The sequence below is a fragment of the Muntiacus reevesi genome, chromosome 18, assembly GCF_963930625.1.
Source record: "Muntiacus reevesi chromosome 18, mMunRee1.1, whole genome shotgun sequence".
Lineage (NCBI taxonomy): Eukaryota > Metazoa > Chordata > Mammalia > Artiodactyla > Cervidae > Muntiacus > Muntiacus reevesi.
The window spans coordinates 59659784-59673676 of record NC_089266.1 but is presented as its reverse complement, the minus strand read 5'-3'; positions in this window follow the sequence as shown (position 1 = coordinate 59673676).

The following is a 13893-nucleotide window of genomic DNA, read 5'->3' as shown; positions in this document are numbered from 1 at the left end:
AATTTGGCAAGTTTCATTCCTCAGGAATTCTTTGGAAGAGTTTCTGAAAGATAAGTGTTAGCTTTTCTCTAAATATTTGATAGAATTCCCCGTGTGAAGCCTCCTAGTCCTGGAGTTTTCTTTTTAGAAGTTTTAAATCAGAGTTTAAATTTCAATATTGTGATTGGTCTGTTCATATTTTATATTTCTTCCTGTTTAAGTCTTGGAAATTGTACCTAACAATCTGTCCATTTTTTCCATGTTGTCCATTTTATTGGCATAAAGTACCTCGTCCTGGTCTCTTGTGTTCCTTTGTATTATCATGGTGTTACTTGTAACTTCTCTTTTTCATTTCTGATTTTACTGATTAGAGTCTTCTGTCTTTCTTTTTTTTCCTTGATGAATCTGGCTAAAAGCTTATCAATTTTATTTTTTAAAAGAACCAGCTTTTAGTTTCATTGATCTTTGATATTGTCTTCCCCACTATTATAGTTAATTTCTCCCTTTATGACTGTTAGCATTTGCCTTATATATTGAGGTACTCCTATGTTGGGTGCATGTATATTTACAATTATTACATCTTCTTCTTGAATCAATCCCTTGGTAATTATGTAGTGTTCTTCTTTGTCCCTTATTTTAAAATCTATTTTTTTTTTTTTTTTTGATATGAGTATTGGTACTTCAGCTTTCTTTTCATTTTCCATTTGCATGGAGTACCTATTTTTAATCCCTCACTTCCAGTCTGTGACTCGAATTATTTTGTTTCAATCTGTTAGGTCTGAAGTGGTTATCTTGTGGACAGCATATATATGGATCTTGATTCTGTATCCATTCAGCCAGTCTATGTCTCTTGTTTGGAGCATTTAATCCATTTACATTTAAAATAATTATTAATACATATGTTCCCATGGTAAATTTGTTAATTGTTTTTGGTCTATTATCATTCCCTTCTTCTTCTTCTTTTTTTTTTTTTCTTTGCTCTTGGATTCTGGTGACTTGTTTAGAGAAGTTCCTTTAGAAATTGTTGTAAACTGCTTTGGTGGTGCTGAATTCTTTTAGCTTGTGTGTCCTTTAAGCTTACCCTTCTTTCGCAAAATTGTTTTGAGTTTCACTTTAAATTAAAGGAAGGTGTGATGGACAGGGAGGCCTGGCATGCTGCGATTCATGGGATCACAAAGAGTCGGACACAACTGAGCGACTGAACTGAAATGAACTGAACTGAGTCATCAAAATGGCAATGCATTGAAGAGTTACTGACTTCAGTCTCCCCCACAAGAAGACCATACAGTAACTTTGCATATATAAAACACTATTATAAAAGTGCCAGGACTTAGGTTGGGTGTGGGACATGGGCAGTAGCACTTCCTGGACATCAGAGACCAAGATGAACTGTATTAGAAGGTAAAGAGGGGCAGCCACATTTTGACCACCTCACCCTTCCCCATGCTTGCACAGGGCAGCATCAAGAGGGTTCTCCTGGGTTTGCCATTTCTCTAGTGGGAAAATGCTAGCCCAAGGTGAACATCTGGCTCCCTTCACATTGTCACACACTTTCCAGGAAGCTCAGTGGAGTCTAACACCACAAGCATCACTGGGGGAATCTGTGGATCTATAACACAGGATTTCAGATAGAGACTGAGAAGGGGAAGAGGCTTATAGCAACCTGTGTCCACGTCTTGACAGTCTTAATTTCTGCCTGCAGTGGTGCCTGAATAGAGATTTCAGCCAGGAATAAGCAGCTTTGCCCATTTGTAGAGCCAAACTAGTGGTCCTCTATGGCCAACGAGTTTGTCTGGCAGTTATGCCTGATTTGGAAACACAGCCAGTGGGCTATACCAGCTGTGGAGCACAACCTAAGGCTCTACCCAGACAGGGAGGAAATTCGCTCTCCTATCCTACTGCTAAGCATAATCTCCGGTGTTACTCTGTGCAGCATATCCTGCATCTCTGTTTAGTTCAGTGACCATATCCAGCAAAAGAGCTCAGCATATATCTTTGTGTAATTGCTGAATATAGCCTGTGAAGGCAGGGAGCCCAGCCAGAGGGCCCACCAAATTGGGGAGCGTAGCCTATAATCCTACCCAACCAGAAAGTCTGGACAGAGGACTCCACTGTCACAAAGCATTATCTACAGCTCCAACTAACTTTGGGGTATAGCTAGGGGCCCTGCCCAAACAGGGCAGGAATCCACCAGCATTACCCAACAGCTGAGCACAGTCAAAGCTCTATCCAATTGCAAACCCCACGCTGTGTCTTCAATCAACCTTGAAGCACAGTCTGTCGTTCCATACCCTGGCATTTGCATCAACTTGGATGAACCACTTATGCTAAGTGAAATGTCAGACAGACAAAGGCAAACACTCTGTAATCTCACTTTTATGTGAAATTTTAAACTGAACTCATAGAAACAGAGATAGCAGGTTGGTGGTTGCCAAGGATAAGGGCGTGCCTAAAACGAGTAACAGTGGTCATAGGGTACAAACTCCCAGTTGTAAGTTGAATATGTTCAGTTCAGTTCAGTTCAGTTGCTCAGTCATGTCTGACATTGAATATGTTACTAGGATCTAAATACAGTATGGTGGCTAGACCTAACAATGCTTTATTATATACTGTACTGAAGACAATTTTATGTCATTTATATTTCAACAAAGCTAGGAAAAATCAAATTAAGGATCAAAATTAACTTTTCCTCACCAATATCCAACAGATCCAGTATTACTTATTGTAAATACTACTCTTCTCCTCCCTCCACCCCTGAATACAAATCTACACAGTTTTGACACTGTTCAGTTTTGTGCATTGACATGGTATTCTCTACTATTGATTTGCCTATTATTACACAATATCTATATGATTATTTTAAAATGCTTTCTTTTGTACTAGATTGGTTTCTTTCTTGATTTTGTATGTTGCTGCATTTATTTCATCTTTACTACTGGCTCTCTGATTCAAATAATAGAGTTATATCTGGAACTGAGAGTGAGACGGTAGATTATAAGTACTTTTTCTTCTATCAAGTTCTCCTTTACATGAAAGAAGACAGATTTTTCTGAAACTGAATCTGAATAATGGTACCTACATTTCCCATAATAAGTTATGTAGAAAATAACTGCAGATTTCCTGTTTACCAGTTCATGTCCACAACTCAGAATACCTGGCACACTTAGCATCATTCATTTGTGTTAATAAAATTTGATAAATTCTGCCATAGAATACTTTCAGCTTTCAGGAAACAGACTTCTTTACTTCAGACTATACTTCAAAGCCACAATAATCAAAATAGCAGAGTACTGACAGAAGAATATAAATATAGTTCAATAGAATGTATAGGAAGCCCATAAATAAACCCACATGCTCATGGTCAACTTATGGATGAAGGAGACAAGAATAGATAATGGAGAAAAGACAACCTTTTCAAGTGGTACTGGAAAAACTGAACAGGTACGTGTAAAAGAATGGAATTAGAACATTATCTAGCATCATACATAAAAATAAGCTCAAAATGGAGTGAAGACCTAAATGCAAATCTGAATACTATAAAAGTGTGAGGAAAGCATATACAGAACACTCTTTGACATAAATAGCAGCACGATTTTCTATGATCCATCTCCCAGAGTATTGGAAATAAAAACAAAAGTAAACAAATGGAGCATAATTAAGCTTAAAAACTTTGTGCAACAAAGGAAATCATGAACAAAATGAAAAGGCATTGTCTCCCACAGAATGGGGGAAAATATTTATAAATTAAGCTACTGACAAGAGATTTTCAAAATACTCAAACAGCTCATGCAGCTCAATATTAAAAAACTTACAAATCCAGGTAGAAAATATAAATAGATATTCCTCCAAAGAAGACGTGCAGATGGCCAAAAAGCAAAGAACAATACAAAAATTGCAAATTATTAGAGAAATGTAAATCAAAATTACAATGAGATATCACCTTGCATCAGTCAGAACGGCTATCATCAAAAAGTCTACAAACAATGAATGGTGGATAGGGTGTGGAGAAAAGGCACCTTCCTACATTGTTCTTGAGAATGTAAAGTGATATCCTATTATGCAAACCAATGCGGGCATTCCTTAAAAAACTAAATATGCAATTACCATATGAACCAGGAGTCCCACTCCTGGATATAAATTCAGAAAATACCATAACTCAAAAAGATATATGCACACAGATGATCATTGCTGCACTATTTACAATAATCAAGACATAGACACAACCTAAATGTCCATCAACAGAAAAATGGATAAAGAGCACATGGAACATATATACAATGGAATGTTACTCAACCATTAAAAAGAATGAAATCATGCCATTTACAGTAATATAGATGGGCCTAGAGATTATCTTACTAATTGAAGTAAGTCAGACAGAGAAGTACATATATCATATGATATCACTTATGTGTGAAATCTAAAAACTGATACAAATGAGCTTATTTACAAGCAGAAATAGACTTACAGACTTTGAAAACAAAGTTATGGTTACCAAAAGAGATAAGCTGGAGGGAGGGACAAACTAGGAGATTGGGATTAACATGTAGACACTACTATATATCAAATAAATAATCAAAAGGTATCTACTGTATAGTACAGGGAATTCTACTCACTATTATGTAATAACCTACATGGGAACAGAATTTGAAGTAAATGGCTATATGTATAACTGAATCAGATTGTTGTACACCTGACACTAGCACAACATGGTAAATCAACTATCCTTCAATACAAAATAAAAATTAACACAAAAATTCTTCCAGTTGTCATAAGTAAACTCAGGTAACTTTACACCATAAGTTAGCAGTAATTCTTGCTATTGTTTAGTCTCTTAGTCCTGTCTGACTTATTGCAACCCTATGGACTGCAACAGGTCAAGCTTATCTGACCTTCACTATCTCCCAGAGCTTGCTCAAATTAATATCTATTGAGTCAGTGATGCTATCTAACCATCTCACTTCCTGCCACTATTTTCTTTTTCTGTCCGCAATCATTCCCAGCATCAAGGTTTTTTCCAGTGAGTCGACTCTTTGGGTCAGGTAGCCAAAGCATTGGCCCCTCAGCTTAAGTATAACTACTTCCAATGATTATTCAAGGTTGATTTCCTTTAGGATTGACTGGTTTTATCTCCTTGCAGTCCAAGGAACCCACAAGAGTCATCTCCAGCACCATAGTTCAAAAGCATCACCTTTTCAGAACTCAGTCTCTTTTATGGTCCAACGCTCACATACTTACATGAAAACTGGAAAAACCGTAGCTTTGATTAGACGGACCTTTGTTGGTAAAGTCTCTGCTTTTTAATGTGCTGTTTAGGTTTGTCATAGCATTTCTTCCAAGGGACAAGCATCTTTTAATTTCATGGCTGCAATAACTGTCCGCAGTTATTTTTAAGCCCAAGAAAATGAAACTTGTCACTGTTTCCACATTTTGCTCATATATTTGCCATGAAGTGATGGGACCATTTGCCAGGATCTGAGTTTTTTGAGTGAGTTTTAAACCAGCTTTTTCACTTTTTTATTTACATTCATCAAGAGGTTCTTTAGTTCTTCTTCACTTTCTGCCATTAGAGTGCATCATTTGCATTATTACTGAGGTTATTGATATTTGAGGTTATTAATGTTTTTGAGGTTATCAGTATTTCTTCTGGTAATCTTTATTCCAGCTGTGATTCATCCAGCCTGGCATTTCATATGATGTAGTCTGCATAGAACTTAAACAAGCATAGTGAAAATATACAGCCTTGACATATTCCTTTCCCAATTTCAAACTGTTTTTCCAAGTCCAGTACTAACTGTTGCTTTTTGTCTGCATACAGGTTTCTCAGGAACAAGTAAGATGGTCTAGTATTCCCCTCTCTTTAAGAATTTCCCACAGTTTGTTGTGATCCACACAGTCAAAGACTTTATAGTAGTCAATGAAGCAGAAGTAGATTTTTTAAAAATCCCCTTGCTTTTTTAATGATTCATTGGATGTTGGCAATTTGACCTATGGTTCCTCTACGTTTTCCAAATCCAGTGATCATTGTATGTACTTAAATATAGAAATTAGATTTTACGGTCCATCCTAGATGGATTATAGTGCAAAAAGTATAAAAGCTGACAATGTAAAATGTAATAACTAATCAAAATCAAAATAGGAAGATACAATATATCAGTTCAGTTCAGTTCAGTCACTCAGTCGTGTCCGACTCTTTGTGACTCCATGAATCACAGCATGCCAGGCCTCCCTGTCTATCAACAACTCCTGGAGTCTACCCAAACCCATGTCCATCAGTCGGTGATGTTATCCAACCATCTCATCCTCTGTTGTCCCCTTCTCCTCCTGCCCTCAATCTTTTCCAACATCAGGGTCTTTTCAAATGAGTCAGCTCTTCACATCAGGTGGCCAAAGTACTGGAGTTAAAGCTTCAGCATCAGTCCTACCAATGAACACCGAGGACTGATCTCTTTTAGGATGGACTGGTTGGATCTCCTTGCAGTCTAAGGGACTCTCAAAAGTCTTCTCCCACACCACAGTTCAAAAGCATCAATTCTTTGGTGCTCAGCTTTCTTTATAGTCCAAATCTCACATCCACACATGACCACTGGAAAAACCATAGCCTTGACTAGACAGACCTTTGTGGACAAAGTAATCTCTCTGCTTTTTAATGTGCTGTCTAGGTTGCTCATAAATTTCCTGCCAAGGAGTAAGTGTCTTTTAATTTCATGGCTTCAATCACCATCTGCAATGATTTCGGGGCCTAAATAAATAAATAAATAAAAATAAAGTCTGCCACTGTTTCCACTGTTTCCCCATCTATTGCCATGAAGTGATGGGACTGGATGCCATGATCTTAGTTTTCTGAATGTTGAGCTTTAAGTCAATTTTTTCACTCTCCTCTTTCACTTTCATCCAAAGGCTCTTTAGTTCTTCTTCACTTTCTGCCATAAGGGTGGTGTCACCTGCATATCTGAAGTTATTGATATTTCTCCCGGCAATCTTGATTCCAGCTTGTGCTTCCTCTAGGCCAAAGTTTCTCATGACGTACTCTGCATATAAGTTAAATTAGCAGTGTGACAATATAGAGCCTTGATGTACTCCTTTTCCTATTTGGAACCAGTGTGTTATAGAAAGTATTTTAAGTTTAATTACATCCTTATTTTTCAGGTCATGGTATCAATAAATGCTATTGAAATTGCTAAATTATTGAATATAATTTAGATATATACTTTAAATTTATAAAATGTTGATAGATAACCATTGGAGTGTCCACAATTTTAACCCAAAGCTTTGACATTAACAAAAATGAGAAAAAGCAAAAGATCACAAAAAATAAAACTTACAAAAATTTAAAACCAAAACCACATTAAGAACAAAATAAATAGCAAGCATCTGAAAAACTAAATGCAAAAACAATTCTCATCAATAAGTCTTAAGGTCAATAAGCAAGTCCAAAAAAGAACTAAAAAAACATTTAGAACTTCAATTTACATTATGATAGGAGATTTTGTGTGATAAACACAGATACACTTTGCCTTTTCTTCTTACTAGCAACTAGGTTTTGTCTGGTGGCTATTATTCAGGCATACAGGTCTGTTTTTCACAACTGAATCAGGAATTGACCTGACTGATACAATGAATGCTCACGCTCTTTGCTAGGAACTAGTTGAGGAAAGGTCATATGAACACATTATGATTACAGTATGAGAGAAGATGATAGAAGATCCTTAATACAGACTTATGGGAAGCTTTTCCCTTATTCAGGAGTTGGTGATGGACTGGGAGGCCTGGCATGCTGTTGTCCATGGGGTCACAAAGAGTCGAATCCGATTGTGTAACTGAAATAAACTGAACTGAACTGAAGCAATTCAACACACACTTATTAATATGTAAATTTAAAAACAAAATGCTCTTTAATTTTTCTAGATTTTAAAATCAATTTTTGACAATAAAATAATCCTTGCTGTCTCTAGTATCTGTCTTTATTGAAATGTCAACATTGTGCCTTTGGCTATAATCAACTGCTGAGAAGATCTCAACATGATTATCACAGAATTCTGTAATCTGGCTGGGATTACATTAATATTTCCTATTTCTTTACTTGAGAAAAATCTGGAAGAACAGTTTTAAGAAATGCTTCAATAGTTAAACGTTTCTGGAACATTCATATATACAGATGAAAGATGGTAAACATAATTTTAAAAAGGAAAAGCTATCCAAAAAGCACATTCTGCAGAACTATAGCTTATAGGCACATACACTGTACTGGTATTAATCAAGTTCTTATTTATTAAAAACACCATGTTTTAATGGCTCAGGAATTAAAATATGTTTTCAGCAACTCATTTACCCCATTGCACTAAATTAAATTTAATGCTGACAAGAGTAATATACATTCAGTTCAGTTCAGTTCAGTCGCTCAGTAGTGTCCGACTCTTTGCGACCCCATAAATCGCAGCACGCCAGGCCTCCCTGTCCATCACAAACTCCTGGAGTTTACTCAAACTCATATCCATTGAGTCGGTGATGTCATCCAGCCATCTCATCTTCTGTCGTCCCCTAGACTAGCTCAGTAAGCTTAAGCACCAAGTTAATGCAACTGGACTGAAATGAAGGGTCTAGGAAGAACATTATGAATAGCACAGACTCATTTAATGATTCTTTAATTCTAATGGAAAAAATACATATATCTAAGAAGTAAAAATGCAAAACCACCACAGTCTCAATCAGAATCTCATCCATTAATTTTTCCACTGATTTCATGAATATCATGTTAGTATTTTTGGATATAGCAACCCTATTTAAAGAGAAGAATGAAATGTGATTAATAGAAGGATAATAAGGATGCATATTAAAAAGTTCAGGGAAAAATTGAAAGCAATATTTCCTTAATAATATCAAAAATTTTCACTTATCTTCTGCATCATTAATGTAAGCCCCACCCCCATAGCTTTAAATTTCTTTTTAAAACAATTTAATTTGCAAAACAGATGCACGTCCTGCATTTATAGTGATTGAGATATTGACCAAAGCTTCTATTGTTACCAGATTTGTTGAGATATGTAACTGACATACCTAACTACATGAATTTCAGGCCCTCAGTACAATGGTTTACTGTGAATATTTTGTTAAATGATGATCCAGTGGATATTGGCATTTTGATCTATGGTTCCTCTAGCTTTTCTGAAATCAGCTCGAACATCTGGAAGTTCATGGTTCATGTATTGCTGAAATTTGGCTTGGAGAATTTTGAGCACTACTTTACTAGCGTGTGAGATGAATGCAATTGTGCAGTAGTTTGAACATTCTTTGGCATTGTCTTTTTTGGGATTGGAATGAAAACTGACCTTTTCCAGTCCTGTGGCCACTGCTGAGTTTTCCAAATTTGCTGGCATACTGAGTGCAGCACTTTCACAGCATCATCTTTTAGCATTTTAAATACCTCAACTGGAATTCAATCACCTGCTCTAGCTTTGTTCCTGGTGATACTTCTTAAGACCCACTTGACTTTGCATTCCAGGATGTCTGGCTCTAGGTGAGTGATCACACCATCGTGATTATCTGGGTTATGAAGATCTTCTTTGCATAGTTCTTCTGTGTATTCTTGCCACCTCTTCTTAATATCTTCTGCTTTTGTTAGGTCCATAATGTTTCTGTCGTTAATTGTTCCCATCTTTGTATGAAATATTTCCTTTGTATTTCTAACTTTCTTGAATAGATCTCTCATCTTTTCCATTCTGTTGTTTTCCTCTATTTCTTTTCATTGATCACTGAAGAAGGCGTTCTTATCTCTCCTTGCTATTCTTTGGAACTCTGCATTCAATTGGATATATCCTCCCCTTTCTCGTTTGCTTTTTTCTTCTCTTCTTTCCTCAGCCATTGGTAAGACCTCCTCAGACAAGCATATTGCCTTTTTGCATTTCTTTTTCTTGGCAATGGTCTTGATCCCTGTCTCCTGTACAATGTCACAAACCTCTGTTCTTAGCTCTTCATGCACTCTCTATCAAATCTAATCTCTTGAATCTATTTGTCACTTCCACTGTATAATCATAAAGGATTTGATTTAGGTTATACCTGAATGGCCTAGTGGTTTTCCCTACTTACTTCAATTTAAATTTGAATTTGGCAATAAGGAGTTCATGATCTGAGGCACAGTCAGCTCCTGATTTTTTCTTGATGACTGTATAGAGCTTCTCCATCTTTGGCTGCAAAAATGTATAATCAATCTGACTTCTCTATTGATCATCTGGTGATATCCTTGTGAAGTGTCTTCTTTTGTGTTGTTCGAAAAATGTTTTTGCTATGACCAGCACATTCTCTTGGCTTTCCTGCCCCTCAGCATCTCCCAGAGCTTGCTCAAACTCATGTCCATTATGTCAGTGATGCCAACCAGCCATCTCATCCTCTGCTGTCCACTTTTCCTCCTGCCTTCAATCTTTCCCAGCATCAGGTCTTTTCTAATGAGTCAGCTCTTCCCATCAGGTGGCCAAAGTACTGGAGCTTCAGCTTCAGCATCAGTTCTTCCAATGTATATTCAGGATTGATATCCTTTAGAATTGACTGGTTTTATCTCCTTGCAGTCCAAAGGACTCCCAAGGGTCTCTCCCACACCATGGTTCAAAAGCAGCAGTTCTTCAGTGCTCAGCCTTCTTACTGGTTCAACTCTCAAATCTACACACGACTACTGGAAAAACCATAACTTTCACTATATGAAACTTTGTTGGCAATGTGTCTGCTTTTTAATATGCTCTTTAGGTCGATCATAGTTTTTCTTCCAAGGAACAAGTATCTTTTAATTTCATGACAGCAGCAACCATCTGCCATAATTTTGGAGCCCAAGAAAATAAAGTTTGTCACTGTTTCCATTCTTTCCCCATCTACTTGCCTTGAAGTGATGGGATTGGATGCCATGATCCTAGTTTTTTGAATGCTGAGTTTTAATACAGCTTTTTCGCTCTCCCCTTTTGCTTTCATCAAGCAACTTTTTATTTCCTCTTTTCTTTCTGCCGTAAGTGTGGTCTCATCTTCACTTCTGAGGTTATTGATATTTCTCCTGGCAATCTTGATTCTAGCTTGTGCTTCAACCAGCCTGGCATTTGCCATGGTGTACTCTGTATAGAGGTGTATCAGGGTATCAATATACAGCCTTGACATACTTCTTTCCCAATTTGGAACCAGTTTATTGTTCCATGTCCAGTTCTAAGTGTTGTTTCTTGACCTGCATACACATTTTTACATGAGGCTTGTAAGGTAGTCTGATAATCCCATCTCTTGAAGAATTTTCCACAGTTTTTTTGTGATCCACATAGTCAAAGGCTTTAGCATTGTCAATGTAGCAAAAGTAGATATTTTCCTGGAATTCTTTTGCTTTTTCTTTGATCCAATGGATGTTGACGCTTTGATCTCTGCTTCCTCTGGCTTTTCTAAATCAAGCATGAATATCTGGAAGTTCTTGATTCATGTATTGTTGAAGTCTAGCTTGGAGAATTTTGAGCATTATTTTAGTTGCATGTGAAATGAGCAGAACTGAGCAATAGTTTGAACATTCTTTGGCAGTGCCTTTCTTTGGGATTGGAATGAAAAGTGACCTTTTCCAGTCCTATGACCTATGCTGAGTTTTCCAAATTTTCTTTATAATCCTAAGGACTGTAGTCTGCCAAGTTCCTCTGTCCGTGGGGATTCTCTAGGCAAGAATACTGGAGGGGGTTGTCATGTTCTCCTACAGGGAGTGTTCCCAGACCAGAGATTGAAACCAGGTCTCCACATTATAGGCAGATTCTTCACTGTCTGAGTCACCAGGGAAACCCATCTATTTATTTAATCTGTATCTATATTTAAACCTCATGGTAACAACAACACGAAATTTATAATAGATGCACATGCTAAAAAGAGAAAGGAATTCAAACATAAAAATAAAGATAGTCAGCAATGAAAAAGGCAGGGAATTTCTTATGCTCCAAACCAATGGTTAGGTCTCCATGCTCTCACTGCTGGGGGCCAAGTACTGTCCCTGCTTGGGGAACTAAGATCTCATTGTCACATGGTGCAACCAAAACTTAAAAATCACAAGGGGGAGAGAACTACAAAAGGAGAAAGACAAAAAAGCAACTACTAAAACAACTAGAAAACAATGAGCAAAATGGAAATTAGTACATAGCTATAAATAGTTAATGTAGAGTCTAAATTCTCCAATTAAAAGACATAGAGTGGTTGAATGAGTAACTGGCCTCCAATTAAAATAAATAAATAAAATAAAAAGCAATTGTATATTTAAAAAAAACCAACTATATATATACTACTTACAAGAAATTCAGATTTAAAGAAACATACAGATTGAAAACAAGGGAATGGAAAAATGATATTAAATGTAAATGGAAAAGAAAAAAGTGAGAGCAAAAAGAGAAAAAAAAGGGAAGATAAAAATACTTATGTCAGACAAGATAGAATTAAAACAAATTGTAACAAGAGACAAACAGGGACATTGAACAATGATCGAAATATCAATTAAAAAATATATAATGACTGTAAATATATATACACCCATCATAGGAGCACCTAAGTGCATAAAGCAAATATTAAAATAAAAGAACTTAAAGTGATAAATTAACAAAAGTAATATTGAAAAAACAATCCAAATGACCCAATTTAAATAATGAGAAGAGGATCTGAATAAACACTTTTTTTCCCAAAATAGACCTGCAGATACCCAATAAGCAAATGAAAAGATGATCAACATCACTTATTATCAAGGAAATGGAAACAAAAATCACATTGAAGACATCACCTCACACCTGTCGGAATGACTATTATTAAAATCTCAACAAATAATATGCTTTGGTGAGGATGTGAAGAAAAGGGAATACTCAGGCACTGTTGGTAAGAATTTAAATTGGTGCAGTCACTTTGCAAAACAGTATGGAGAGTTCTCAAAAAATCAAAAAAAGAACTACCATATGATACAACAGTTTCAATGTTGGGTATTTATACAAAGAAAATTAAAACACTAATTTTAAAAAATACATGCACTTCTATGTTCATTGCAGCTTTATTTGCCAAGTAAAGATTTGGAAGTAATCTAAGTAACCACAAGAGATAAATGGAAAAATAAGATGAAATATGTTAAATACAATGGGAATATTAAAACAGAATGAAATATTGTCATTTGCAACAATATAGATGGACCTAGAAGGTAATATGCTAAGTGAAACAGGTCAGATAAAGACATAGTGATCATACCTTATGATTGCTTATATGTGGAATCTAAAAAACAAGACAAATGAACAAACACAGTTAAACAGAAATAGAGTCATCAATACAGAGAACAAACGAGTGGTGCCTGAGGGAGATGAGAGAAAAACATGAAGGAGATTAAGAGATACAAACTTTCACTCTCAAATAATTAACTTATGGGCATGATATGTACTGTGTGGGGAATGTAGTTTTAAAGTATTTTTTATTTGATGACAGAAGATAAGTAGATTTATTGTGGTGACCATTTTGAAATGTATAGAAATATCATATCATTATGCTGTGTGCCAGGAACTAAACTACTGTCACAGGTCAATTATGCTTAAAAAACAAACTCATAGCAAAAGAGAGTAGTTTTGTGATTGCCAGAGGTGGGGTGAGGGGTGAAGGTGAAGACTGGAAGTAGTTAAAAGATAAAAACTTCCTATCACAACATAAATAAGTACTAGGGATGTAATGTGCAGCATAATAAATATAATTAGCACTGCTCTATGTTATATACGAACATTGTTAAGGCAGTAAATCCTACAAGTTCCCATCACAAAAAATATATTTTTATTTCTAATTAAATTATTTTCATGTTACCCATCACTTAATTTTTTAATTTTTAAAATTAAAATTGTTTTTATTTATTTTATTGAAGTATGGTTGATTTATAATATTATACAGCAAACATAGTGACTCAGT